Here is a 26,640-nt window from a genome sequence, read left to right on the forward strand (position 1 = left end):
ATGCTTTTGATTGCTTTAACAGACTTTCACTCCAAGCAGCAAAGACAAGTTAAGATCTAGTGGGGTAAATATCAAGAAGGCGTTATTGGGTGAAAGGCGCTCTTTGTCATCCTACGCTGCCTTGGCCTTGGGTTCTTTACGGTGCGCTTTAGCACTGGCAGGCAAACTGGGGTGAATGCCAACCTAGCAGGGCCACTGCATGCTTGTCACGTTCACACCCCTAAGGTTTACTCAATTTCCATGCCCAGCAGTGGGGAGGGAGCTGATTCCCCCCACCTTAATAAATTTCTCTGTCTAGACTGCATCTGGCTAATTATGTTTATTTGGTTGTCTGCAGATCCTCCGTGTTGTTATGTTTAAAAAATAATAATAACCTTTTCCACCACAGTTATGGTTTCTTGAGTCTTCTTGAAAGGTGGGCTGGCAATTGGCAGCCTCACTTGATGTTTCCATCCCCTTCTGCTTCTCTGGGGGTCTCCCTGCTGCTTGGGAAATAGCTGTAACCTCAATCAGCGAGTCTGTGTGGTGCTCCTGGAAGAGTGGCTCGGGGTCAGACCTTCTGTGCATACTAGCTGAGGAGAGGAAGGAGAGAAAAATCATGACGAAGCAAAAAGTATCCTGAATCCCACGGGGTCTCTAGACAGGCTCATTAGCAACACAGAGTCATTGCCTCCCTCCATCCTTCTCTGTGTTTCCAGGTCATAGTTGCCACATTGCTCTTTTTCACTTGTGCAAATTAAAACCCTTTTGAACATGAGCCCTCCATGCTGCTGGGGTTTCTAGCTGAGAGGGAAATGACAGGATGGTGGAGCGACAGCAGAGGACTCTGCCGCATGACCGCTGGCATTTCCAGCTAAGCCGAGGGCGGAGGGCTTGCAATCCTCCTGAATGCAGGAAAGAATATCCAAGCTGGCTCTGCATGGAGAAATGGCCAGGATATGGGAGAAAACAGCTCAAGATTAAAACATGCCCATGAATCATCCAAGACCTTGCACTGCAGGAAGTGGAGCTTTTAAGGCTCTTTTTGTTTTGAAATGTTGTTTCACAGTTCAGATAGCTCTGCCGTGCATTGCAAATGGTAACTCACATGCCTCCTGGATCATGCCCCATTCTTGGGGTCTGGCCAATCCTCTCGTACCCTAGACTGTGCTGGAGACTCACTCAGGTCAAGTGATTTGGCTGTTCTGGGTTGTATGAGGAGAGAGCTGAGCTGATCTCTGTCCATGAGGTGACCCTGGAGATCCCATATTGAAGACACAGAGCATAGAAAGCTGCCAGTTGCTGAGTTGGGCCATTGGTCCGTCTGGTTCAATGTTGTCCACACTGACTAGCAGTGGCTCTTCAGGGTTTCAGGCAGTGAGACTTTCCTGGTATAAGAAATAAATTATTATTATTATTATTATTATTATTATTATTATTATTATTATTATTATGTGGAGACGCCATCAGAATTTGATCTCGGGTTCCATTTGCATGTAAAACAGATTCGGTACCACTGAACTATGGTAGAGAGAATAGGTTGGCTAATTGGTATGTTAAATATTGGTTTACTTACAAACCCTCCAAAGATCAGAAAAGTTGCACGGGCAGTAAAACGTAGCTTAGTTACAAAGTGGTGAAAGTTCCTAGGAACTCAAGAGTGAGCATCATGCGTTTGAGCTGAAGCAACCACCTCAAACCTCTTCACATGCTGAGCTTCTCAGGCAGAGAGGGAGATGGGGAGGGGGACACAATAGTCTTGATCACTTATTTCCTCCCAATGTAAGGGAATAATAATAATAATAATAATAATAATAATAATAATAATAATAATAATAATAATAATTTATTATTTGTACCCCACCCATCTGGTTGTTTAATCCAACAAAGATTAAAAATACATTAAAATGTCACACATTAAAAACTTCCTGGCAGGACAGCTTACTCTATGGTATTAACCCCTTTCATGCATTAATTTCTTTATGCTGTGAACCATCATTTATGCTGTGAAACCGCCCTGAGATCTACAGATGAAGGGTAGTATACAAAGTTAATAAATAATTAAGTAATGATGATAATGATGATAATAATTAGACTTAAACATGTTGGGAGGCTGGTGATCCCACAAAACCCACAAGCAGGACAAAGTACAACAGCATTCTCTCCTCCTGCGGTTTCCAGCAAGTGGTACTCATAAGCATCACTGCCTCTGACCATGGAGACAGAGCATAGCCATTGTGGTTAGTATCCATTGAGAGCCTTTTCCTCCATGAACTTGTCCAATCCTCTTTCAAAGCCATCCAAGTCAGTGGCCATCACTTCCTTCTCGCAGGGGTAAGTTTCACAATTTAATGTTGTGCTGCATGAATAACATACATATATACATACATACATACATACATACATACATACATACATTTTATTTGTATGCCACCTTTCCATAGTTCAAACCATAAGATGGCTCACAACATGAAAAAAATACATAATTACAAACATAACAAAAGTAGTCATAAACAATAAATAGAACATTAAAAACACACAACAAAATAGAACCATTTCCACATAAATCATAATAAGATCTAAAACAAAGATACAAAAAAAATATAACTAACAGCAACAACCTCAGCCGAAATAATACCCCAGCCCAAGAGTCTGTTCAGCAGGCTCAGCTTTTGTAGCTGGAGTCAGTCAGGGCCCTGCTCTCCCAGGACAAGTAGAAAAAGGCCTGTCAGGTTCTAATACAGTGGTACCTCGGGTTACATACGCTTCAGGTTACAGACTCTGCTAACCCAGAAATAGTGCTTCAGCTTAAGAACTTTGCTTCAGGATGAGAACAGAAATCATGCTCTGGTGGTGTGGCGGCAGCAGGACGCCCCATTAGCTTCAGGTTAAGAACAGTTTCAGGTTAAGAACGGACCTCCAGAACGAATTAAATACTTAACCCGAGGTACTACTGTATTGCTTTGTTTTTGCTTTATGTCCCTAGGTATAAAAGTTGGAGAAACAACGCCTGATGAACTCTGATTGAAGTGGAATGTTTGGAGGCTTGCGTAAATGCACCAATGGTACAAAGAAGTGATAACTATTGTGTAAGTGCAAGTGGGTCCCTCCAACAAAATGTTGCAGTGTATCCATTTGTTGTCTGAACCTGTGGCTAAGGGGAGATGAAAATACAAATGCTAGCATCAAAAAAAGTAGTATTTTCCTTGACTGGAGTCCAACCTTAATACAAAGTGCAGCTGGTCTGCATGCAAGTTAATAGAACACAAACCTTCTGCTCTGCATGGTGGTCTGAAGCAGCAGTTCAGGTACCACTGAACTAGAAACAGCATCAGTGCTGCTTCCGTAGCCAGCGCTTCCAATGCAGATCCTCAATGGGCCATCTCACAGGTAGTAGCGAATGAGGAACAATGGGACAAGGAGAGTGATAATGGGTCCCAAGAACTGCTCTCGGTGGCAGGAATGTCTTTGGCTTATCCTCATTAGCTACCTAGGGACATTAGCCCATATTGACCTAGTACAAGAGTGGGGAAATGTTAGTCATAGGCCAACCTGCTGGGAGCTGCATGCTTCACACACAAATACCTCCTAAGAGGTATGGAGAATTTTTGACTGGTAATATGAATCAACTTCAATGCGGGTGGCACTGTGGGTTAAACCACAGAGCCTAGGACTTGCCGATCAGAAGGTCGGCGGTTCAAATCCCCATGACGGGGTGAGCTCCCGTTGCTTGGTCCCTGCTCCTGCCAACCTAGCAGTTCGAAAGCACGTCAAAGTGCAAGTAGATAAATAGGTACCACTCCAGCGGGAAGGTAAATGGCATTTCCGTGTGCTGCTCTGGTTCCCTAGAAGCAGCTTAGTCATGTTGGCCACATGACCCAGAAGCTGTACGCCGGCTCTCTCGGCCAATAATGCGAGATGAGCGCCGCAACCCCAGAGTCGTCCGTGACTGGACCTAATGGTCAGGGGTCCCTTTAACTTTTGTTTGAATCAACTTCAGCCCCCACCTCTGACCCGTAGCCTGCCTCTTCGGACCATCGCTGCTGGTATTTCTTTTATCTTTCCTGGTTATATACTGAGAGTACTGAGCTACATATACAAAAATACTGACCCAGTGTAAAGTAGCCTCCTATGTTCCAGAGGAGACTGCTTCAATTTAACAGCTTTACTAACAGCAGCAGTTTTCATTCCCTGCAGTGAAACTGCACTGTGCCTGGAGTGCATTCAACCCACCACCGCTCCCTCGAAAATTAAATACAAAAACACACACAGCTCTAATATATATATATAAAAAAGCTAGTTAATGGGACTACCCAGAGATTGTACCAAAGTTGACCCTTCTGTCCTTGAAACGTAGGACTTGTTCTTAAGCATGAGCAGGAGATCGTGGAAGACTAGACCTTGCAGAAGGGCCTTTGTAGCCAGATGGCTCATTGATGGAACTCCTGGGCTTCAAAAGTCCTACTTTGTTGCTGTCAGAAATCAGATCGGCTGCATTTTCTAAGGCACAGGAAGCCTGCATCTTCAAGACGTTATTTAAAATTCAGTCCATCTCAAATATCCATAACGATGCTCCCCACAATATATCTTAATTTGATGTCAGTCATAAAAGTTCAGCTTTTTAGCATTGGTGGCGGCAGGCCAAGGGGCCCCCTCCCAATATGCAGATGAATCCCCCCCCTCCATGTCATTTCATATCCTTTGGCTGTTAAGGTGTCACTTTTGCCATATAGTTAATAAATTGGGCCTTTTTACGGCTCCGAGGTTGATAAGCATGCACCTAATTTCCATGTATGTTGCAATCTATATGTTGCTAGGGGTTTTAACAAGCTGTTGTCCATAGCAACGGCGACAAAGCAATCATAAATTCAGGAAGCATTCGGGAAGATCGACAATGGTTTAAAAAAAAATCATTTTATAACAATACAGGAGCCATTAATCACTCCAGTGGTTTGCCCCGTGCTTGGCACAATTGTTTCAAATGCCCCCAGAGAGAGGAGGAGGGGAGGAGGAGAAACCATTTGCAGCACAGCATCCCTTCCTGAAATTCCTGCAGAATATCAGAATCTGGGTGTTCTGGGAAGCTCCCCCTCCCCCTTAAACTTTGATTTCTTCCAAACTCCACCTGATTTCAATAGTGATTCTCAGTTACACAAGACCTCTGCAGATGTGGGTTGGTGGCATTCTGCCAAAGTATTGTTGTGGGATTCCTCCCTCTCCAGAGGTGCGTCTGGCACCTTCATTACAGAGGTGCTAAAGATGTACCTCTTTACTCTGGCTTTTGACACTTGAGATGTATATTTTTAGACTCCACTGTATTTCTGTACAGTGGTACCTTGGTTCTCGAACTTAATCCGTTCTGGGAGTCCGTTTGACTCCCAAAACGGTTCTAAAACCAAGGTGCAGCTTCCGATTGGCTGCAGGAGCTTCCTGCACCTCATCAGAAGCCAAAGAAGCCATTGTAGATGTTCAGCTTCTGAAATACGTTCATAAACCGGAACACTCACTTTTGGGTTTGCTGCGTTTAGGAGCCGATTTGTTCGGGAGCCAAGCCATTTGACTACCAAGGTACTACTGTAATTCTAAGTTGTTTTAAACTGTTTTGATATTGTGTTTTCATTACAGTAACCAGCCTTGGGACCTTGAGGTGAGGGGCAGCTAATCAATTGCAGCAGCAACAACAATTATGTCCTGGACTGAAGACAGCTCCCCACCCCTGGCTTAGGGATTCTGCAAACAGGATGAAAGTTCCATCTGATGCAGAACACTCTGCTGGCTGCCCAGGAGAAACAGAATTTGATCCCTGACACTTCCAGTAAGTCCAGGGATCCAGACTCTTCAAATAAGGACCTGGGATCTGCCACTACTCCATCGCCTCTGCAGCCACCCAAGGACCCCTCATTCATCTCAATGCTCCCAGCAGAAAAGACTGAGGTTGCATTTGTGCCCCTGCCAAGGAAGGTGGGAAGGAGAATTAGCTTTCCTGAAAAGGAAACCTTGACACATTCCTAATTATAAAAGCTACCTACAGCCTGCGAAAACCCAGCACTGGTCTGAATTCCTATCCATCTCCCTGCACCACGTTAAGCAAAGTGTAGCGTTTCAGTTTTAATTGGTTTCTCCCCAACATTGTGGCATTGTGAAAGGCGGCAGTGGCAGGGATTACATTGCGATCTGACAGCAGTCGAGCGGCAGGCTATCCTGGAGGAGAGGAAAGGGAAACTCAGAGGTCAAAATCAGAATGGTAATGAGGATTCCGTTATTTCATAAACTGCCGGTATCTTCCCTGCTCCCTCCTCCAACCAAGGGTTGATCGTCTGCTGTCACTGGTTCATTAACGCAAAGGCTGATCTGTACCCCGTATCCACAGGACGACGCAACAAGTGTTGCAAAAGGCGTCTTATGAGAGGCCTGAATCTGTCACTGAGATGCAACTTCACTGGCAGTTGGCCTTGGTGTAGCTCATTATTTTGGCTCCTCGCAGCCAACTGCACTGTGGCAGAGTCACCTTGCAGCTGGGATGCAGGAAGGAGCTTGTCGTGCTGATCAATAGTGCAATAGCTTGCCAAAAGAGGGCTCTTGGCACAATGCCTCCTGGGGGAAACAAGTGAGAGAAGGGAGGAGGACAGCCACAAGGGTTCCTGAGCCAGGAGGAGGAGCACGAGGCCAAGAGTGGAGAGTTGTGACGGCCCACTACCTCTAGCAGTCAAGCCAAGGCAGACTAATAATAATCCTCGGAGGGGTAAGAGCAGCAGCAGGAAGGTCAGCGCTAATGAAAGGCTCCTTTTGCACATCTGGTGTGCAGACTATACACCAATTAAACATCTGGCCACTCAATGCATGTCTGACATTTCCAGTCTTGAGTTCCTGGTTAACATTCATAAGAACAGAAGAAAGAGCTGTCCAGAGTGCTGAAACCAGCAGCTTGTTGTGGCTCCTTTGTTACTGTGTCACGTGAGTTCTGTCTACAGGCAGATATGAATAGCTGGGTGGAAGAAAAGCCTTAACAGCATAAGAAGAGCCTGCAGGACCAAGCCAGTTGCCCATCCAGTCCAGCATCCTGTTTGCACACTGGCCAACCATATGCACTTGTGAAACCCACAAGCTGGACCCCAGCATAACAGCACTCTGTGGTTTCCAGTAGTTGGTATGTAAAGGCATTACTGCCTCTGACCGTGGAGAGAATAAACACTGTGGCTAGTAGCAACTGATAGCCTTTACCTCCATGAATTTGCCCAATCCTCATTTGAAACCATCTGAGTTAGTGGCCATCACTTCCTCCTGTGGGAGTGAGTTCCATAGTTTAACTCTGTGTGCTGCATGAAGAAGTCCTTTCTTTCATCTGTCTTGAATCTTCCAACCTTCAGCTTCATTAAATGGCCATACGTTCTAGTGTAACCCACCTTGGGACCTTATGATGAAGGTCAGGTATTATTATTATTATTATTAAGCACTTCAATAGATGATTCTTTAATACTGCTGGCAACATCTACAACTGGTTCACAAAGAGCTACACATTTTTCTTTCTTCCCATTACCTGTTTCTTCACCTTTCTGTATTTTATTTTGTTTTCTGGAAAATTGAGCAGCATGATTCTCTAGGCTACAATTACAGCTTCCCCCCTAGTCAAATGTTGCAGCCTAATTGCTCCACTAGGAAATATCCATCCGTTCCTGGTTCTGGATCCCAATTTCCCTCTGAGAGGCTCTGAACCCAGTTGAAAAGCATGACAGCATCAAACTAAACTGGATGTTGCCCTCAGTGCCTCATGTACTCATACCCTTTCAGAAAAGGGGGGAGGGGAAGAGATCCACTACATTTTTTGCAAAAAATTATGGGGGATTACAGATGAGTTTTTCAACATTTCAGTGCCCAGAAGCAAAGTCACTGCTTTGTTCCTGTGTGTTTGGTGAACTGCCCCCTAACTTATTCTGAAATACTATGGCTAACTTGAAATGTAGTAATTCCTATGGGGCAGTAAAGATAAACTCCATTTACAAAAGAGTGCAGTAATTCACATCTAATACCTGTAATTGAACAACGCAGGGTTGTTTCGGGGTTTTGGATAATTGATTTGCCTAGTAATTACTATTAACAAGTAATTCAATTGCTCTGTGTAAAAATAATGCCAAGTGACTAATTTACTTAGTGTACAATTTCTCCACATTAAAGCTGAACTCCGGATGGGTCAGGTACTAATTTGCTCCATGTGTGTGCAGTACAGACGCTTTCAAAATTCAAACCTTTTGGAATCCTCATAATAACTGACCTGACCCACCTCTTGGGCTGATGTGCAGATCTGAATAATGTCAGGTTCACTTCCTGCTTGTAGGCTTCCCATTGAGGCACCTGGTTGGCCACTGCAAGAATCAGATGCTGGACTAGATGGGCCATGGGCCTCATCCAGCAGGCTCACCTTGCGTTCTTATTTTGTGCAGATCAAAATGCTGCGATGCAATCCTTGGCTCAAATATAAAAACATCAAAAGAGCCTGGATCGGGCCCAGTGTGGCCAACCAGATGCTGGTCCAGAGGGTAGAACTCAAAACTGCAAGAAAGGAGATTGTGATTTAACATTAGGAGGAACTTTCTGGCAGTAGGAGTTTCTCAAAAGTGAAACCAGCTCCCTTGGAAAGTGGTGGACTCTTCTTCCATGGAGGTCTTTCAACAGAGATTGGATGGCCACCTGTCAGGGATTCTTTAGCTGCGTGGCAAGTTCCCACCCACCCCCAGTGCAAATAATGACACAAGACACAATTATTAAGGTTAATGGGCTAAATAAGACCACAACTTTATTGGTTACAGGTGATGAGCAGTATTGGCTTAGGCATTGGTCCTAACAGACTATATCTGACTTCAGCCCGTCCGCTTGAAGTCCGGGAAGGGTTAACCACCAGTAGGGGGAATCCTGCTGATGCACATCAACTAGGAACTCCCCCAGGGTCACCACTCAGGGGCGTGCCTTAGGCCCTCACCTCCATAGGCTTTGGACAGGGCCACACACCCCGGAATCCTTTATCGGACTACCCTTCAATATGCGGGGCAGGTGATGGCGCTACCTCCCCTTTTCCATCTACAGAACAAATACCAATGCCTAACCGCCAATACCAAGAAATGTTGTGACGATTTGCTATGAGGTAGGTGAAAACCAAGTGGCTGGTGCCAATTTGCCAAGTGGAAAAATTCCTATCAGGCCCCTCAACGGTGACCAACCAAGGTCCATAGCAAGGTCAAGGAACTAAAACCTCATAGGGCGGGAGGGTGGGGAATGCAGGAAGAGCTGGCAGACGGCAAAGAGGGATATCCCTGGCTGCGTCCTGCTTTAAATAGGGCAGGCCATGCCCCCAGAGCCAGCCAATTGGCTGGCCAGGAGGTGACGCAGCCGGGAATCCCCCCAATTGTGTGGGGGCTGGGTTCCAGCCGCCGTGCGCATGGTGGGGCCATGACATCCGCAACTCCACCTCCTCTGAAGGGCGGAAGTGGCTTTGTGGTTCCTGCATTCCTGCAAGGTTCAAGCCTACAATTCTATGGTTCTATGGCAATGGGAAGCTTGCAGGCAGAACCTGAGGGCCCTGCCCTATGCTTGAAGTAGTTTTGGTGGAATGCAACCTTGAACTCTGATCATGTTCAGGATGGAGTATAAAGAGAGATGCATGAATTCACTAGAAACTAAGCTCTTGTGCAAAGGGGGCGGGATTGCATTTCTTGCTCCACCCACTTTGGGCTCTGGGCCTGACCCACCACCAGCATGTGACTCCCCAGAAGGTATTGTGGTCCTTGGGGGTGAAGAAGGTTCCCCACTACTGCCCTAGGGCACGGTGGCCTAATTTCACATGACCCTTTGCCTAAATAGTTCAGCTCTCATTTCAGACCTCAGGCAAGAGGGGGTTGTCCTTTCCCACACTCTTGCAGCCTACTCAACAGCGAGAAATAATAATAATAATAATAATAATAATAATAATAATAATAATAATAATAATAATAATAATAAATTTATTTATATCCTGCCCTCCCCAGCCAAAGCCAGGCTCAGAGCAGCTAACATCATACAAGTAAGACAATGCATAAAAACAAGCGATCACTAAAGTAAGATACATCCTACAATTAATTCAAACAAACTAAAATTAAAATTAAAACTGGACAAGTGGCAATCTTCAGGTTAAAACTGAAGGCGGTTACCAACTGTTACCACTAGGAAATGGGGGGAGGAGACAGAGATAATATCCTGGTGTCCTTGACCCACCCACCACCAGTCCCAGACACATTAGTCCTGAGGGAATGAGGTCCTTGGCTATGGAGGGTGGGGAAATTTGGTATGAGTTACATTTTAATGCAAACCTACTTGATTTGCACTTCCCAAAAGCAATGCAGGAACCCAAACGTGGCTTATCCTTCAAAATCGGCATTTCTCTAAATTTTGCAGTACTGCTTGCTCATCTTAAAAAGCATAGGAGGGGGAATGGATGTTAGAGATAAGTATGTATAAAATTCATCTATATGAAGCTGCATTATATTAAGGGGAAATTGCCTGCCAAAATGTGTCTATATTAGATCAAATGGCATTAAAAAACTGTGTAATAAGAGAAATGAAAGCTCAAATGCTGACCGATTCTCATGAGGTCTTTTTAATTTTATTTTTTAAAAATTGCCAACTTTGGCAGGGATGTTGCAAACTGAATTTAAGATTTGAAAATGTGAAAATGAGACAAACCAAAATTGACAGATTAATCCATCCCTTGCCTTGGCAGACAAAATGTTGTTCACCCCTATCCTAAGGCAAGTGATATCCAGAGGTACATTGTATTGGAAGCTGGCGGTACTGTTTCACTCCCACAACTAATCACCGTTGATTAGTTGATTAGCCTTATCCATTGTTAATCTACTTAATCTCCTTTTAAAGCAGTCTGTGCCTGTGGCTGTTATTAGGATCTTTTGGAAGCAAATTCCTTGAGTTCGTTCCATGCTTCAATTGCAGCAGACGATCTCTCCATACACTTGCTCCTTTGGGTTTCTATATGGCAATTAAAAATTGCACCAAAATCGGGGGTGGAATATTAATTCTTGAAATGGGCCACCCTAGGTGGCATGCAAATCTATGCAAATTACATCCCCGCCGCATGCAAATGAAGTGACCTTCGTCGGAATCCTCGGCTCAAGGGATGGGAGTCGACGTGTGCTTTAGGAAATTCCCAGGAAGTTGCTTTGCCAATCAAGCTCGCTTTCTGCGAATAAAAGCTGAAAGGTGCCCCCCAAGGAATTGCAGTGTTAGAAATTCATTGCAAAGAACCTGCTTTTCTCCTGTCAAACATTTCCTCCTACACGGGAGCTCCCGGCCTGCCTGCTGCCAGATTTATTTATTTATCTATTTTGCGGCGCGGGGCTGGCGCGAGCGGACTCCACAATGAGAATACTCTAAGCACGAAAGAAAAGGGACCGTTCATTAAGTACCAAGAATGAAAACTAATTAAAGAAACGAAGCCAAGCTTGCAGCATCCCTGGCAGGATCAGGAGAGGCAGAATGGATGTCCTCCTGTCAATTATCAGCAATTGCACGGAGCAGGGAGATAATGGGCCTGCAAACTGTTCACCTGCTAAGTGAGCCCGACAAAGAAAGTCGGGCTTGTTTGCACAGCCCCTTTTTTCTGTTTTCGCGTCGGGAGGAAAAGCCACGTATTAGCTTGCGTGGAAACAAACAGAGCGTCTCAATCCAATCTATGAATTTCGAATTAAGTTTGATTGAATTTCAAGTTTGAATTTCAAATTAAGTTTGATTAAGTTGCTGGAACCACAGAAAGGACAAGAGCTCCTGTGCTCAGGTCCTGCTTCTAGGCTTCTCACAGGAGCATCTGGGAGTCCACTTTGAGAACAGGATGCTGGACTGGATAAGTCATTGGCCCATAGCTGTCAATGTTTTCCCCTTTTTAAGGGAAATTCCCTTATTCCGAATAGGATTCCTCACAAGAAAAGGGAAAAGTTGACAGCTATGCATTGGCCTGGTCCAGAAGGCTCCTCTGATGTTCTTATCACCATCTCAGCTTTGAGTCTTGGGGGACCTGTTCCCTACCTTGCAGACCTGTGCTCTTTGCAGAACAAGCCTCCCCAGACTTGTGGGATGTAGGTGTGTGGCAGGCATCCCCAACCTTTGCCCCCCCCTAGATGTTTTGGACTACAATTCCCATCATTCCCTGACCACTGGTCCTGTTAGCTAGGGATCATGGGAGTTGTAGGACAAAACATTTGGAGGGCTGCAGGTTGGGGGTGCCTGGTGTATGGCTTAATCTGATTTTAGTTTATTGCTGATTAAATCCTTTGATTGTTTCAAAGAGTTGTTTTTACTGAGAATTTTATTGCTTTTTTGCACTTAATTTATTTATTGTTAATGTTTGCAATACATATATGAAATCTTTACATATTGATACATATACATTATATTCGTAAATTCACATTTTCACATTTCAATATGTACCAACATTTATCCATTTCTTATTTCTTGCCCTGTGTCTTCCCTCTGATACCTTACATCTCCAACACAGATTTGATGTTAGTTTATAAATTTTAGCCAGTTTTACAGGGGTTAAGTACCACCTGTAAAACACCTTCACAGTGTTTTCTTTGATAGTAATGCATGCGGTGAAGTTAATATCTGATTTCCAAAGTTTCCCCCAATGATCTAATTGCTTCAATCTCTTTGTAAACTGCTCTGTGGCTTGCTTCCTCTCCTGCCTGCCCCCCAAAAAACACGGAGTATATAAATTTTATGAAATCACGTCAATAAAGAATGCCTCTTTAAACATATGGCATGGATGTGGCCTTCAATAATTTGAGATAAAGTGGTTGTCGGTGTGTCGTTCCACCGTTCTCCTGCCTCTGCAGTCCACCCTGCCCGACCTGTTGCTATTGATTCTACCCCTCGCTCTGAGAGGGTGGGCCAAAGCCAGAAATTGCCCTTTGGCTCTTGGACTACAGAACCTCTTCCTGAAGAGCTCCAGGCTAGATATCTAATTAATGTTGAACGAGAGGCTCTGAGCTGACAGAGTTGGACAGCATCCCTCTTCACTTACTGCATTTACAATGAACCTCTGTTTCTCGTACGGGGTTTGGATCACGCCGCTGCAGCAGGAACGGTATTGTATGTCTCCTTCACCCATCGCTAGAAACACACACTGGTCCCTTTTGTGTTGATGCAAGGAACCGGCAAAGGATGGGGGGTTTTTTTGAACTGCAGATGGTAATTAAACACAATAATCTCCAAACCTCCCTCCCCCCCCCTCCCCGGCGGGCCAGATCCTTTTATTGTGGAACCAGCGTGTTTGAAACAGCCCTTGTTTTGAAAGACAATTGAGTTTTTCAATTAATAACTGCAGGGCCCTGGAAGCTGGAGCTATTCCATGTGCTCTGAAGCATCCACTTAGACTGCTTGCCACTCCAAAGGAGGGGTGAGGAATGAATGAAGCTTCCAGGAGATTCCGGCAGCCTTCCAGAACTTGCATTACAATATCAACTAGGCTTGTTACTATTATCACTATCAACTCGTGAGCAAAATGCCCATCATTGTTGCAGGGACTATGTGTGTTTCATAACATTGGAACTGGGGGGCATCCAATGCAGCTGAAAGCTGGAAGATTCAGCACAGAGAAAAGAAAGGACCTTTCATGCAGTGCAGAGTTAAACTGTGGAACTCAGTCCCGCAGGAGGCAGGAGCTAGATGGCTTTAAAAGAGGATTGGACAAACTCAAGGAGAGGAAGGCTGTTGGTGACTATTAGCTATGGTGGCAATGCATTGTCTCTACAGCTGTGTTGCTTCTGAATAACAATTTCTGGAAATCATAATCAGAGAGAGCTGCTGTTTCCGAGCACAATACAAAGTGTTGGTGCTGACCTTTAAAGCCCTAAACAGCCTCGGTCCAGTATACCTGAAGGAGCATCTCCACCCCCATCGTTCTGCCTGGACACTGAGGTCCAGCTCCAAGGGCCTTCTGATGGTTCCCTCCCTGCGAGAAGTGAGGTTACAGGGAACCAGGCAGAGGGCCTTCTTGGTAGTGGCACCCACCCTGTGGAATGCCCTCCCATCAGATGTCAAGGAAATAAACAACGATCTGACTTTTAGAATGTTTAGGGAAGTTGGATGTTTTATTGCTTTTTTATTCTGTTGGAAGCTGCCCAGAGTGGCTGGGGAAACCCAGCCAGATGAGCAGGGTATAAATTATTATTATTATTATTATTATTATTATTATTATTATTATTATTATGGCCAGTAGTGGCACCCACCCTGTGGAACACCCTTCCATCAGATGTTCAAGAGAAAAACAACTACCAGACTTTTAGAAGACATCTGAAGGCAGCCCTGTTTAGGGAAGGTTTTAATGTTTTTTTATTTTATTTTAATATTCTGTTTTATTTTATTTTTAATATTTTATTTTTTATTTTATTTTTATTTTTATTTTTATTTATTATTATTATTATTATTATTATTATTTTATTTTTTATTTTATTTTATTTTATTTTTATTTTATTTTAATATTCTGTTGGAAGCTGTCCAGAGGGGCTGGGGAAACCCAGCCAGATGGGCGGGGTATAAATAATAAATAATAATAAATTATTATTATTATTATTATTATTATTATTATTATTATTATTATTGACTTCCTAGAAGAGGCAAGTCACAGAAGACCACAGGAAGAGCCTGCTGGATCAGACCAATGGCTCAATTAGGTCAGCATCCTGTTCTCACAATGGCCAACCAGATGCCTGTGGGAAACCGGAGCACAAGAGCCAGTGTGGTGTAGTGGTTAAGAGCGGTAGACTCGTAATCTGGGGAACTGGGTTCGCATCCCTGCTCCTCCACATGCAGCTGCTGGGTGACCTTGGGCTAGTCACACTTCTTTGAAGTCTCTCAGCCCCACTCACCTCACAGAGTGTTTGTTGTGGGGGAGGAAGGGAAAGGAGAATGTTAGCCGCTTTGAGACTCCTTCGGGTAGTGATAAAGCGGGATATCAAATCCAAACTCTTCTTCTTCTTCTTCTTCTCTTGTGTGGTTTCCAGCAACTGGTTTTCAGAAGCATCGCTGCCTCCAGCTGTGGCGGCAGAGCCTAGCTATAATGGTTGGCAGAGCCTGCAAGTGTCCCCATATTCCAGGGACACTCTGGAATTTACAGAAGCCATCCCAGTTGTGATTTGATCCCAGAATGTCCCACCTTTCCTTAGGACGTTCCTATTTTCATCAGAGAAATGTTGGAGGGCATGGAGTTATGTGACCCCCCGAGTCAAGGAGTGTAGTAATTATACAAACTTTAGAAGACATCTGATGGCAGCTCAGTATAGGGAAGGGTTTTTTTAAAAAAATGATTAATGTTTTATTATGTTTTTATATATATGTTGGTTTTATATATGTTGGTTGCCTAGAGTGGCTGGGGAAACCCAGTCAGATGGGCAGGGTATAAATAATAAAATGATGGTGATGATGGAATAGGACGTCCCTATTTTAATCAGAGAAATGTTGTAGGGTATGGACTGGCAGCCATTCATAGCCTTCTCCTGCATGAATTAGTCCAATCTTCTTTTATAGCCATCCAAATCGGTGACCATTGCAAGTGGCAATCTTCTGGTTGATGTGCTTGCCAAGAGAAGTAGTGCTAGAAAAATACAACCTGTGCTGCTGTTAGAAGTAGTATGACTCATGCAACACGTTGGCGGTTAATATGCATGGAACAGTAATTATACATTCTTTATCAACCTTCTGAGAAAAATACAAAACATTAAACAAAGCCACAGAGACTTGCGAACTACCCAACCTAAGATGAACTTATAATGTCTGGTTTCAATAGATTTTTCAAATGCTTAACTCAGTCTTTTAGATAAGTGCATGAAGATACCAACAAAAGGTAAGTTCAGTGTTAGTCACAATACCGAGAGATGCTAGTGGAGTTGTAGATAGATGTTAATGAAGTTGTGGACGACAGGGTGCCGGCGATTTGCACCTGTTTCGCCCTGGCAGTCCAAGTCATCAAGAGGCTTACTTACGTATATTGGCTAAGCAAATCAGTCTCTTAAGCTTAAGCCAAGAAAGAGTATTCTCTATAAGACTGAATATCAATATACCTATCAAGACTTTGAGATTAGACCACTGAAGAAGCCCGGAAAACCACCGTATTTTTCGCTCCATAAGATGTACCTGACCATAAGATGCACCTACTTTTTAGAGGAGGAAAACAAGAAAAAAAGATATTCTGAACGAAACAGTGGATGTATGATTTTTGTGGTTCATGCTGTGGCCACAGACATGTGATGTGATGGTGAGTTTGGGGTAGCCCAATGCAAAAATCCTGAGAATCCATGTGGATCCGTGCTTTGTAACCATGTTTTTGTGCCACGAAACAGTGGGTGCATGTTTTTTTGGTGCAAGCTGTAGCCATGGACATGCTATGTGATCTGATGGTGAAATTGGGGTGACCCAATGCAAAAATCCTGAGGATCCATAGGCTTTAACCTCCCCCCTCCCAGGCAGCCTCCTTTATCAATAGAGTCCCTTATCTCCCTCCCGATCTCTTGCCAATCAGCTGCTCAGCGGCTTCCTTTCAACATCCCATTCCCTCTTTCTAAACAAAAAAAGCACAATCTGCTTTTTGTCCCTGGGCAATTCGGCTCCAGGGACCACACATTCACTCCATAAGACGCACAGACATTTCCCCTTACTTTTTATCTTGGGAGTGGGCTACCTGCAAGCCCCAGTAAAAGGGCCCCATCGATGGCGAACAGCAGGCTCTTGATTACTTGATTAATTGCCAACGTGCTGCCAAGAGAAGTAGGGCTTTTACTTTTTGAAATATGACAACCCTATGAGAACAGAATGCTGGTCTAGGCAGCCCTGGAGCCTGATCCAGCAAAGAGACTCTCCAATGTTCTTACGAGTTGCACATTCATCAGGAATAGGCAGGACACCCAGCTGCAGGACATGTGCTGCTCTCAGGAATGTGAAACAGAGCGAGTCTGAAACCATCCCAAACTAGGTTGCTCAGTGTCCCCTAGTAAAATGATAACCTCCCCGTAAAACATACACGGGCACCCATTATAAACACCCAAAGCAAGGCAGAGGCACAAGCGATAAAGAGCCCAGGGATCATAAAAAGTCATCCCAGACAAGCTTGATTGCTTTTTTAGAACAAATAAAATACAATCTCGTAATTATAATGAGCGGATGAAGGTGACTCAGTAGCTGTAATCTATTTGGATTTTATTTCGGGCTTTGGAAATAAGTGCCTCATGAAACCATACAAGAAGGGGAAGGGGAAGGGGAAGTAATTTCAAAGGACTGGGAGGGGGGGAAGCATGGCTTGGAAAGATATGCAGCCTAGCTCAGAGTCATGATTTGTAGGGGTCGTGCCCAATTTCTGAAATGTTTGTTTTTCACAAGGAGCAGGGACTGTTTTGGAGGATGTGGTGCTTCCTTCAGAAAAGCAAGTGCTACCCAAAATTCACTTTAGTAGGATCATGCCAAATGCACATTAAAGCCACGTTTGCACCATACATTTAAAGTGTTTCGATACCGCTTGAAATGGTCATGGCTGCCTCCAAAGAATTCTGGGACCTGTAGTCTGTAGTGTAAAGGGTCTGAAAGTTGTTAGGACACACACACACAAACACCAGTCCCTTCCCAGAACTACAAATCCCAGAGTTCCCTGGGAAGAATAATTGGTCGCTAGACCACTCTAGGAATTGTAACTCTGGGAGAGGAGCAAGTAGATCTTAAACATTAGTCTAGGGCCTCGTTCATATCACAAATTTAAAGCACTGTGATACCGCCTTACAAGCAATCATGGCTTCCATCAAAGAAGTCCATTAGCTGTGGTTTGTTAATAATAATAATAATAATAATATAAAAAAAATTATTTATATCCCGCCCTCCCCAGCCGAAGCTGGGCTCAGGGCGGCTACCAACACTAAAATAGTGCAACATTATAAAAACATTATAAAAAATAATTAAAATCAAAAATGATGGCAACCATAAACTAAAGTTTTGTAAAGATTGCCAAAGGGGGGAGTCAGGCTGCTCCCTGACCAAAGGCCTGGTGGAACAGCTCTGTCTTGCAGGCCCTGCGGAAAGATGTCAAGTCCTGCAGGGCCCTTGTCTCTTGTGACAGAGCGTTCCACCAGGTTGGAGCCACAGCCGAAAAAGCCCTGGCTCTAGTTGAGGCCAGCCTAACCTCTCCGTGGCCTGGGACCTTCAAGATGTTTTTATTTGAAGACCGTAAGTTCCTCTGTGGGGCATACCAGGAGAGGCGGTCCCATAGGTACGAGGGTCCTAGGCCGTATAGGGCTTTGAAGGTTAAAACCAGCACCTTAAACCTGATCCTGTACTCCACCGGGAGCCAGTGCAGCTGGTATAGCACCGGATGAATGTGATCTCGCAGCGAAGACCCCTTAAGGAGTCTCGCTGCGGCATTCTGCACCCGCTGGAGTTTCTGGGTCAGTCTCAAGGGCAGCCCCACGTAGAGCGAGTTACAATAATCCAGTCTGGAGGTGACCATCGCGTGGATCACAGTGGCTAGGTCAGGGCGAGAGAGGTAAGGAGCCAACTGCTTAGCTTGGCGGAGATGAAAAAATGCCGCCTTTGTTATAGCTGCAATCTGCGCCTCCATGGAGAGGGAGGTATCGAAGATTACACCCAAACTCTTAACGGACGGTGCTGGCTCTAATTGCACCCCTGCAAGAGATGGGAGTTGCCCCCTCAATCCCATATCGTCCCGTCCCAGCCAGAGGACCTCTGTCTTCGAAGGATTTAACTTCAACCGGCTCCCACGTAACCATCCAGCCACAGCTTCCAAGCATCTGATCAGTGTGTCTTGGGCTGAGTCAGGATGGCCATCCATCAACAGATAGAGTTGGGTGTCATCAGCATACTGATGGCAGCCCAGCCCAAAACTCCGGACAAGCTGGGCGAGGGGGCGCATAAAGATGTTAAAAAGCATCGGGGAGAGTATCGCATCCTGGGGCACTCCACACACCAAGGAGTGGCGGGATGACAATTCCCCCCCAAGCGCCACCCTCTGTCCCCGACCAGAGAGAAATGAGCACAGCCATTGAAGGACTGTGCCCTGGATCCCCACGTCGGCAAGGCGGTGGTCCAGGAGTTCGTGATCGACCATGTCAAAGGCTGCTGACAGGTCTAGAAGAATCAGCAGCCCCGACCCGCCTCGATCCAGCTGCCTGTGGAGATCATCTGTTAGGGCAACCAGAGCCGTCTCGGTCCCATGACCAGCGCAGAAGCCGGACTGGAATGGATCCAGAGCCGATGTTTCATCCAGAAACCTACCAAGCTGTTCAGCAACCGCTCTCTCAATCACCTTACCCAGGAATGGAAGATGTTAAGGGTTGTTAGGGTTGTTAGCCACAAAATTAAAAGACGCCTGCTTCTTGGGAGAAAAGCAATGACAAACCTAGACAGCACCTTAAAAAGCAGAGACATCACCTTGCCAACAAAGGTCCGTATAGTTAAAGCTATGGTTTTCCCAGTAGTGATGTATGGAAGTGAGATCTGGACCATAAAGAAGGCTGATCGCCAAAGAATTGATGCTTTTGAATTATGGTGCTGGAGGAGACTCTTGAGAGTCCCATGGACTGCAAGAAGATCAAACCTCTCCATTCTGAAGGAAATCAGCCCTGAGTGCTCACTGGAAGGACAGATTGTGAAGCTGAGGCTCCAATACTTTGGCCATGAGTTTGACCAAACTGCGGGAGGCAGTGGAAGACAGGAGTGCCTGGCGTGCTCTGGTCCGTGGGGTCACGAAGAGTCGGACACGACTTAGCGACTAAACAACAACAACAAAAATGGTTGTTAGAAGACCCCCTTATAAGTCAATCTATCCCCACCTAAGATTGACCCCTAATCCTCACCTGCTTGCCCACCACTCCTCCCCAGGGCCAACCTACCTGACTCTTCTTCTTGGGGTGTAGGAAATATTCCCCCCCACACACACACACACACCACAGTGTGGGAGTGGGATTGTCTGGTGGAGAAAGGAGCCTTCTGGGACTTGGCCAACTCTTCCATTCAGAGCTCAGGGAAATGCTTGAGCTTGGGAGGACAGTGTGGGGTGTGGGGGGGGCAGCTCTCACAACCAGCTCCTTGAAAGAAGACACTCCTGTTATCTGACAGCTCTCATCAGATACAAAGTGATGCAAATGTGTTGCTTTAAAGTGACAACCTCATTGCTTTTGCATCAAGTGCAGGGGGGCAGCATCGCCCATTCTGTGGACTGAGTCAACACAGGCTGGGCAGAAGTTACATGGCTCCTTAAAATAAATAAAAACACTGGCCTTCCTTTATCTTTATTAACAACCGGGAGTTTTGCAACTGCTCCGATGAACTGTCATGAGTACTACTAAATTTGGATGTGTTGTGGATGTTAATGAGGGCACACAGAAATGCATGGAGAAGCATGGGAAGCGTGGGGGGCAGCTTCACTCTACATTTAAAGTTGTATCATACCATTTTAAACAGTCATGGTTGCCCCCAAAGCCTCCTGGTAACTCTAGTCTGTTGAGGGTACTGAGAGTTGCTGGGAGACAACCCTGCTTCCCTCAAAGAGCTACGATACCCAGAGTTCCCTGGGAAGTGGGTACTGACTGAAAAGCACTCTGGGAATTGTAGTGCTGTGGGGAAAATGAGGGAATCTCCTAAGAACTCTCAGCACCCTTAACAACATACCCTCCAACATTTCTCCAATGAAAATAGGGATGTCCAATTCTGTTGTTGTTGTTGTTGTTGTTATTTGCTGCCCATTACAACTTAAAAAACTTCTCTATACAGGATTGCCTTCAGATGTGTTCTGAAGGTTGTATAGTTACTTATCTCCTTAGCTCGGGGGGTCGCATAACTCCATTTGTTGCTGTTTAGTCATTTAGTCGTGTCCGACTCTTCATGACCCCATGGACCAGAGCACGCCAGGCACTCCTGTCTTCCACTGCCTCCTGCAGTTTGGTCAAACTCATGCTGGTAGCTTCGAGAACACTATCCAACCATCTCGTCCTCTGTCATCCCCTTCTCCTTGTGCCCTCAATCTTTCCCAACATCAGGGTCTTTTCCAGGGAGTCTTCTCTTCTCATGAGGTGGCCAAAGTATTGGAGCCCCAGCTTCACAATCTGTCCTTCCAATGAGCACTCAGGGCTGATTTCCTTCAGAATGGATAGGTTTGATCTTCTTGCAATCCATGGGACTCTCAAGAGTCTCCTCCATTCTCTGATGAAAATAGGGACATCCTAAAGAAAAGTGGGACATTCTGGGATCAAATCAGAAACCAGGACGGCTTCTGTAAATCCAGGACTGTCCCTGGAAAATAAGGACACTTGGAGGGTCTGTAACAAGTTACAATTCCCAGGAGTCTTTGGGGGAAGCTATGACTGCTTAAAGTGTTAGGATGCTGCATTAGATAAATATGGAGCAGATGGGAGCCTTGCTTCACAACACTGCCTGGACCTTTGACCCACTTCCGAAAACTGGAACCAGCCCAGTTTATATTTAAATCACTATATTTCTGAAAAGTGACTTCTTTGCTCCTCAATTAGAACTCGGCAGAAGCCTGCAATTAGTGTGTCTGAGAAGAACTTCAACAAAACAACAAGAATTCAGCTCAGGGCAAGAGGAGATCTGGCGAGACCAGAAGTCCTGAGAGCCCGTCCACCCAAAACCTGGTACTTTCTGTTGACTCGAAACACACATTTGCCCCAGATTAGTGGCAGTGGCATGGCCTTCAGCGATGGCACCATGGGAGGCGATGGCCTCCTTTCCAGGGCTTTTCACACTTGTTCCAGTTGCCAGGGAAACTGTCTCTTTTTTCTTTCTCTCTCTTTCTCTTTGACTTGAAGAGGTTCAAATGGAGAGAAGAGTTGTGCAGCGCTTGCCAGCAGGATGACAGATGATGAAAAATGGTTTTGCAAGCTCTTCTGGGAACATGCCCATTCCACAGCGAGAGAGAAGCAAGGCAAAAGGAGCCAGTTTCAGAAAATTCAGGAGCAGGCCAATTTGCCAATGTATTTGGCTTGGCCAACCAAAATTGGATGACCCAATGATTCGTGAAGCAGAGGGGTATCAGTGGCTATTAAGCACAGTGGCTATGTTCTGGTTCCACAGGCAGAGACAGCAATGCCTCTGAGTACCATTTGCTGGAAACCACAGGAGGGGGTTGTGTCCTTGTGCCCTGACCCAGCAGACTCCTCTTATGCTCTTATTTCGATTTCGGAGGCAACCATGCACATTTATCCACTCGATAAGCATTTGCACACAAAGCTGCACATGCAAAACACAGGCACGTGCTCTCACAAGCATGGGACTCGGTTGCAAAGGCTCCTCTGTGTGGGCTTCAGATTTTAATATAGAGTCTCGGAGCTCTTTGCCTTCCCCCAGCGGCGCAGATTTCCAAGGGCACATTTCCTTTCACGAGGCTGGTTTCCTTGAGTGGAGAAAGCGTTGGCAGTTTCAAGTGTTTTTCTGAAAAACCTGTTTGGTTACAAATTAAAGCATGGGGGAGCAAGCAGACACCTAGACAAGTCTGCAAAGCACCAGCAGTTCTGCACACACATACACACACACACACACACACATCCACCACCCCACAAGCAAACAGCATGCAGCTTTTTAAAGTCACATCATTCCAGTCCTCTGCAAAAAACCCAACCCACCAACTTCTGTCTCCTGAGCTGGCTGCATTCTAGCTACTGAAAACAGTTCCACTCCTGCTCCCATAAGTAGATAAGAAGAAGCTACCTTTGCAGGTGACCCGGAAACTACAACTAATCCAGAATGCAGCAGCTAGACTAGTGACTGGAAATGGCTGCTGAGACCACATAACACCAGTCTTGAAAGACCTACATTGGCTCCCAGTGTGTTTCCGAGCACAATTCAAAGTGTTGGTGCTGACCTTCAAAGCTAAATGGCCTCTGCCCAGTATACCTGGAGCATCTCCGCCCCCATTGTTCAGCCCGAACAGTGGTGTCCAGCTTCAAGGGCTTTCTGGAGGTTTCATCCCTGCGAGAAGTGAAGTTACAGGGAACCAGGCAGAGGGCCTTCTCGGTTGTGGCACCCACCCTGTGGAATGCCCTCCCATCAGATGCCAAAGAAATAAACAACTATTTGACATTTAGAAGACATCAGAAGGCAGCCTTGTTTAGGGAAGTTTTTAATGACTGATATTTTAATGTATTTTTAGTCTTTTGTTATACCCGATGGGCAGGGTATAAATTGATGATGATGATGATGATGATGATGATGATGATTAGGCTGATGACCCATCTTGTCCAGCATCCTGTTTTCACAGTGACAAACCAGATGGGGAACCCATATGAAGGGTACAGGCTAAGTAGGCTGAAGCCTATGGCCTCTAAATCTAGGGGGCCTTGTCAGCCCTCCCTCACCCCAGTGCCGCAATCTCCCCTCTCCCAAAATTGTAAACCCAAGACTTCATGCGAGGGCAGGGCAACTCAGGCGCAGCAACTATGAGACTCAGGGTTAGCCAGTGGGGCCCAATTTGAAGTATTGGGGTGCAACTTGTATTTTTTTTACCTAAGAGCCACCAATAGGGAGCTCTAGAATCTGACAGCTAACCAACTGGGTACTACCAAACAGTGACCCCCATTACTGAAAGCAGGTAACCAGCAGGGAACGCTTCAGCTCAGCCTTTGCACTGTTGACTGAACACCCCCTGCTGTGCAGAAAATGGAGAAAGCTCGTAAATTGTATCCCTTCTGGCATCCTGGCCAACTCTATTACGCTGGTGTAAACCCCAGTGCACCAGAAGCCCAGAATAGCAGCAAATAAAATCCTCTCATACATCAGCGACTGATAAGACTTGTCAACTAGTGAAAAGACCCTGCTCCATGTAGCTCCTGCCCTGTCATTTGATAGGGTGCCCACTTGTCCTCCTTTTTGACATGGAATGCTCTCTATTGGAGTTTCCAGTTCCAGTACAAAGATCATAAGAAGGGAGAGCAGGGACTTTGAAGTTCCCAACAGCTGTTAATCAAGCAAGCAAGCACACAGGTCACCTTTGGCATAGTCAGGACACCTATGTCCTGGCCAGGCCTGCACCCAATCTAGTTTTGTATAATCATGTTTGTCCTCAGTAACCAAAACTATATTATCAACATATACAAGCAGAAAAGTTGTTTTCCTTCATTCGCAAGGAATCGTACAAAACAAAGTGGCATTAATAAAGAAAGTTCCAGGGTGGCAACAGAATGCAAACTAAAAATGCTTTTGCAGTTCATCAAAACTATCCAGCAATATCAAGTTATAGGAAAACTGGTGCTATTAACAGTAATCCTTCTAGTTGGTTAATTGGTTCGGCAACTTCCATGCACATGATGTGTGGTGCTAATTATTTCCCCCATGAGTTAAATGATAACTAATCAGAGGCAGCTACAAGAGAGCTATGAGATTCAGGTGAGGGTCAGGTGCCTTGTCAATCCCAGCAGGTATATAAGATGATGACACGGCCTGCCCAGGCCTAGTAGTTATTTTCACTTACAAATCCTCATTGGATGTCCCCAAGTCCCAAATAAGCAGGCGAACTGTGTCCAATAGCTGGAAGCTACTAGCAACCAAATACTCCAGCTGAAGCATGGAAAAACTAGAGGCAGGTTTCATTAAGTAACCCAGAAGTTGGTTTTCCTCCAGCTTTGTCCTTTTAGAGCATCAGGCTCGCAGGATAACCCAGTTATCCTTCTTCCCATGACAATGCCACCCAGCTGTTCTTCATCCAGGTGGGAAAAGTGGTTTTTGTTACTGGTTTTCCTTGGATGTGAAATATGTATTTTGCTTAAGTACATCACATCAATGGAGAGCACACCAGTGCCTGGTTTGAATGCTCAGTGTACAAAAGACACTGTTTTGCATCTCATTCAGAATTGTGCTGTGATGATCACTGGCAGAGGACTTCAATCAGAAAGCACATCAATTAATCTGGGTTTATCGACTAGCCTGCTTTGAGTTGCTGCTCTTTCATTCTTTCCTTTTTCCCCTCCCTTTTTTGTCTGCCATGTTAGATCTTGCTTTATTTGCGATGAAGAAGAAGAAGAAGAAGAAGAAGAAGAAGAAGAAGAAGAAGAAGAAGAAGAAGAAGAAGAATTTTACCCCAGATTTCCCCCAATAAGCTTGGGACAGCCTATGTTCTCCTATGCTTTTATCTTTACAACACCCTTGAAAGATGGATTTTTTAATAATAATAATAATTTATTATTTGTACCCCGCCCATCTGGCTGGGTTTCCCCAGCCACTCTGGGCGGCTTCCACAAATACCAAAAATACACTAATATGTCATACATTAAAAACTTCTCTGAACAGGACTGCCTTAAGATGTCTTCTGAATGTCAGGTAGTTGTTTATCTCTTTGACATCTGATGGGAGGGAGTTCCACAGGGCGGGCGCCACTACTGAGAAGGCCCTCTGCCTGGTTCCCTGCAGCTTTGCTTCTCACAATGAGGGAACCGCCAGAACGCCCTCGGCGCTGGACCTCTGCGTCCGGGCAGAACAATGGGGGTGGAGACACTCCTTCAGGTATAATCAACTGGACACCCTACATCCTAGCAAGTTTCAGGACTGAAAGAGGGCTACTTGTCTGACCGCATGTGTGAACCCATCCCAATACACCACACCTATGTCTAAAAAAGCTAAAAAAGCTTAAGAACATAAGAAGAGCATACTGGATTGGATGCCTGTGGGAAACCTTCAAGCAGGACCCAATCCCAAGAGCACTCTCCCCTCCTGTGGTTTCCAGCAACCAGTATTTAGAAGTATTACTGACCAGGGAGTCGGAGCATAGACATTGTGGCTAGTAGCCATTGATAGCTTTCTCCTCCATGAAATTGTCCAATTCTCTTTTAAAGCCATTCAGGTTTGTGGCCACCACTGCCTCCTGAAGGATAGAGTTCCACTTTTTAACTATGAACTGCAGAAATTAGAACCTGCCAAATTCAAATTTCATTTTTTCCAATTTTATGTCCAGTTCAGCACATTTTCAGTTCATGGAAAAAGGATCCCCTCTGATGATCTTAACACAAGGGGGTCTGTGGCGAAAGAAGGGGTCTTTTGGAGATTTGAGGCCTGAGCTGTTTAGGATGATAATAATAATCATAATAATCATAATCATAATACAGTGGTTACTCAGGTTACAGACTAAACCACTTCTGGCACAACGGAACACCGTGACGGAAACCAGAGTGCAAGGAAACACCGTATACCTTCCTGCCACAGTGGTACCTATTTTTCTACTTGCACAGGCGTGCTTTCGAACTGCTAGGTTGGCAGGAGTTGGGACAGAGCAATGGGAGCTCACCCCCGTTGGGGGATTCGAACTGCCATCCTTCTGATCGCTGAGTCCAAGAGGCTCAGTGGTTTAGACCACAGCACCACCCATGTCCCTACACTGCTCCAGAGAGTAGGGCCTGAACCAGTGGGAGTCAAATAACAAGAAAGGAAACTGAGTAAATATGAGAAAGAACTTTCTGATGGTCAGAGCTGTTCAAAGGTGAAATAGTGGACTACCTTGGAAAGTGGTAGACTTCGTCCATTGGAAGTTTTTAAACAGAGGTTGGATGGTCATGTGTCAGGGATTCCTTAGCAGTGATGCCTGCATTGCAGGGGGTTGGACTATGTGACCATAGGGTTCCCTTC

General features: G+C 45.2%; 1 long non-coding RNA gene across 1 annotated transcript in view; it reads left to right on the plus strand.

The window, feature by feature from the left end:
* Positions 1 to 25,140, plus strand: part of LOC310695030 — a 112,466-nt gene extending 87,326 nt beyond the window's left edge. Inside the window, exons 3-4 of the long non-coding RNA XR_014519874.1 lie at positions 2,966 to 3,068; positions 25,014 to 25,140. This is a non-coding gene — a long non-coding RNA (uncharacterized lncRNA). The remainder of the gene's footprint in view (positions 1 to 2,965; positions 3,069 to 25,013) is intronic.
* Positions 25,141 to 26,640: the final 1,500 nt, after the last annotated feature.

The sequence above is a fragment of the Podarcis liolepis genome (genome assembly GCF_965112155.1).
Source record: "Podarcis liolepis genome assembly, chromosome: 15".
NCBI lineage: Eukaryota > Metazoa > Chordata > Lepidosauria > Squamata > Lacertidae > Podarcis > Podarcis liolepis.